A 4,659-nucleotide genomic window follows, 5' to 3' on the forward strand; every position below is an offset into this window, starting at 1 on the left:
GCTTCTCCAACTTCTCCTACCACTTCATTGGAAGTCAGAAATACTTGCTGTGAGAAACCTCAGAAGTTAAAAATAGAGTGGAGAAAAAGAGAACAATATAAACTGGGAGGTTTAACATGGTAGTTTGTTGCATGTAAATTCCTTACAATGATTCATGAAGTTTCAGCATATCTGTGTGTCAGTTTTATGACCTTGATTCCTGTACAACTTATTTTGCTTTCTGGTTTAAATAAACAAATAATAAAATATGATTAATATTTGCTAAGAGTGCCCAGAGTTAAAGAGATAAATATTCTCCAATAGAGCTTAATGGTTTAATTTATTTATTTGTACTTTTAAATAGTAAGTTTAAATTTTTTTTCAAGTTGAAAAGAAATTATCATAGATATTAATATAGGAAAGAGCGAGGATATCTAGTTTTGAATCCAATCCAGTTACTAGTTCTGAAAATTATTTAACAATTTCAGCCTCATTATCCCCATTTATAAATACAGTTTCTTCCATTGTATACAAGCATATCGTATAGGATTGTTGTGAGCATTACATTAATTAATATATGTGAAGCATTTAGAAGAATGCTTAACATATAATGAAAGTTTTTTTTTTTTTGAGTTGGAGTCTCACTCTGTCACCCAGACTGGAGTGCAGTGGCCGCTCCGGGCCACCGCAGCCTCAACATTTTGGGCTCCCGCAATCCTTCCGCCTCAGGCTTCCAAGTAGTGGGAACTATAGGCGCATGCTACCATGCCCAGCTGTTTTCTTTTATTTATTCTAGAGATGAGGTCTCGCCAAGTTGCCCAGGCGGGTATCGAACCCACGGGCTCAGGCAATTCACTCACCTTGGCCTCCCAAAGTGCGGGATCATAGGCTGAGCCACTGAGCCTGGCCTAATGAAAGTTATATGATGGTTTATTCTGTAAAGAAAATATTCTCTAACCACTGAGTTGAAAATCTTTGGAATTAGGATGGTGTCCTGTATAAAAAGTTATGTCTTAGACAAATAGTAATAAATATATCTAGCAATAAGTGAATCACAAAAGCGCAACAATAATAAAAAATAAATATAGGGAAGAAGTCACTGGGTTGTGCAGTACTTGTCAGGCATTCTAGGCAAGTGAATCGTTGCTTTTCCTTGTCCACGTGGTGCTGACCTCTCTAACCATGGAATATCTAGCCCTTCCACCTCATCACCCCACCAAAGACACACACACACACACACACACACACACACACACACACACACACACACACACACACACTCCTTTCAGCTTTAGCCAGGATTTGATCACCACAGTGTTTGTAGCACAACATGGCTGCCCACAGTCAGTTCTTTTCTCTATTCTTCTCTCTCTCTCTTTCTCTCTTCATATATATACACACATATATATACGCACTAGCATTGTGGGCAGCACATTGTAATGAAATTCCAAATCACCTTCATCCTTATTTTCACAGCACTAGCTTTAATAACCATTGTGTGTACTCCTTAAGAACCTTATGCTTATTCTTCCCACCCCATCATACTTTTACTGTGCTAAAATCTCCTGTGAAATTCCCCCTTATTCTGTCCATTCTTGAGAGTTAGAACAGGATTTTATCTTCAAAGCTATTTCAACATAATCCAGTGCTTAGTTTAGTTATGGTAGGTTTAAAAGAAGCACGTATTAATTAATGCTGAGTTTGTAATGGAATTACATGCTGTCATCAGATGGAATTATCTACTTCACGCTAATGTTCTAGGCTGGTTGTTACTTAGCTTTTTATCTTTATTTTACAAGATTTTTTTTCCTACATAATTTACTTTACAAGATGTGTTTACATACTTGGCTTAAATTCCCCGTATTGAGTATTTAAAACAAAGGATATGTAAAGCAGCCACATAATATTGACACATAAAGCTAAGGAAAACTTCATGAAACATTATTTCCAAACTATTTTTCTTAAATCTCCTTCTTAAGTCTACAATTCATCCTTTCGATTCATTTGCTCCAGTTCTAGTAACATCTTATTTCATATCAGGATTTATTTTTCATTAAAAGCACATGTTTTTCACAACACCTTAAAGTCACAAAGCACATTCTTGTCAAATAAACGAGATTTGGGTTCGATCTCAACATTTAAGTTTCTGCAGTAACTTACTGACGTTGGAGACTTTTTAAATATATATATTGCATGATTACTGTTCCATAGTGAATAATGCATCAGTGCACTGTATTGTCGACTTCATTTCACCTTTTTTGCATATCTGTGTTCTTTTTAAATTTCCTATTAATTTTAACAATTTTCTGAATAATAACATGACTCACTTTTTTCCCTGTTACTGATTAAGCTTTGAATGAATGTAAGAAGAGCTCCTATGGAAGGTATTGCAATCATGGGAAGGGATCATGAGAGCCTTCAAAAAAAAATGAACCAGTCTTCAAAGATCAGAGAAACAAGCTTAAAGGAACTCTGGCCTCAGGTGACACAGTGACAAGAATCGGGGTGGTACTCTCTGCTTTTAAGTAAAAGTGTTTGTGAGATTTCAGTCAATTGTATTCACTTGCCAATATAAAATAAACTTGATAAAAATCATCAACATTCATACATACTCCTTTGACAGAATCAAACATCAGTAATTAACAGGATGCACATGATTCCTAGAATCTTAAAAGATCCTGGGACATAGTCATAAAGAGAATAAAAATTATCTCCAGGCATTTAACTCATCATCTCCACTTTTTATTTCTGTATACAGATCCATATGTTCTCCTGGAAGAATAAGGTCTAGATTATTAAGCTTTCATTTCCTTCCGCCCATTTCATCAAAATTACTGATTTGCTGTCTATAGCTTCTGGGGACCGAAACTTTGAGCCATTCAAAATAAAAATTAACAGTGATATACAATATTTATTAAACAAGATGGCTACAAAGCATCTTCAGGGCTTACAAAAAAATCCCCATATCCTGCCCTTTCCAAATCCCTACCATCAAGTAAGTATTAGCAGCAACACTTTGAATAAACTAGGAAAGATATTGGCAATTTATTTGATGCCCAATGTAAGAAAGGGTCTTTATATTAAAGGATAAGTTAGGTTTGAAGAATCTAAAGATATCTCTTTGAGAAACTAGATAAGAGATTTTGACTGGGTCCATTTTATTTCTAGTGTGTGTGTGTGTGTATGTGTGTGCATGTGTGTGCGTGTGTGTACTTTGTTTTTAGTAATGTTTTATGTTGCACTCAGTTGAAACCTTCCTTAGTAATGCAATTTCTTTGAAAGTCGAGATTTTAAAACCTGTCCTCTGTTTACTCAATTCTCTCTTAAGTCTTAAAAGAGGTCATGGAACAATTTCACAAAGCATACCTTCAAAAAAAAACTGTATTTTATTATGTCAACCAGTTTTTTTTTTAATTTTCACATTTTAAATTTAAAGAGTTTTTCAGATGTTGGATTAAAATAGTAGTAAAATATTATTTAATTCAATGTTTTTGGCAATATATAATTCGTTTTTTTAGCTATTCTAAAATACACTTCTGGCACTGTTCAATCCGTCTAGGCTGTGAGCCATGACATAAGGGTTTAATGGAGAATTTCTGTAGGTCTAACTTAAACATAGCCTCCTGAGGAGTGGTTGCAAAAATTATTTAATTGCATTTTTGCTATTATTTTAGACGACTAGATTATTATTTCCCTGAAGAAATATGAAAAATTTGTAATCCTTCATTTCAGTAGTGATGGGTAGGTTCAAATCTCTGCATTCATAAAGTAGGTATAGAAGCAAATCAAAGGAAATGAGAGACTACCACATCATACATAATAATAATTTCATAAATAATAACACATATCTGCAAGAGTTTATGGCAAATGACACTCAAAACCTTATGCCTTCAGTTCATTAACTAGCCATTTATAATTTAAACAAGGGGGAAGGCAATAAATTAATAATAAAATTATGATATTAACACACAATTAACTTCTTATTTATTACATATAAGGTCAACTTATTATCATAGAATGTATATGGGCTTTACCACTAGAGAGAGATGGGTTAAAAATACAAATGGACCATTTAATGGATTTGTGACTTTTGATAAGTTACTTAACTTCCTCAAACTTTAACTTTCTCTGTTTAAAATGCAGTTGAAATTTTAAGGGTGCTTTTGAGAATTAATTGAAATTTTATAAATAAGTATTTCATAAACCAAGTGGCTTTTAAGAGTCTGTAGGAATCGCTGTATTATTTTATTTTTCTTTTAGTGGGAATTAATTCTCACCTTTGGGAGGGACATTCATAGCAGTTGTGTTTTATTAAAAACACTCTCTCTTCCATTGACTAAGGACTTTTATATTTTATCTCTTTTAGACCTTATAACATACTTATGAAGCTTTTATCTATTTTCCCAAATGAAGAACTTTGGCTCAAAGAGATTATGTAACTTAAATTAATTCATACAGCTAGCAAATGTTAGATATAATCTCAGACTACTTGGAATTAAAGTCTGCTCTTTTAAACACAATACCACATAACGACATTTGCTTAAAAACCCAGAGACACAAGGATAGCAATTTCCTTCTTCTAATTAATATGGAAGAATAAATTAGTATAATAATACATTAAAAATATAGATCCTATTTAATTGGACTAAAAGTTGAGCTGTTAAGTAATGATGCAATGAT

This window comes from Carlito syrichta, unplaced genomic scaffold (assembly GCF_000164805.1).
Source record: "Carlito syrichta isolate Samal-C Ts95f unplaced genomic scaffold, Tarsius_syrichta-2.0.1 Scaffold307161, whole genome shotgun sequence".
Lineage (NCBI taxonomy): Eukaryota > Metazoa > Chordata > Mammalia > Primates > Tarsiidae > Carlito > Carlito syrichta.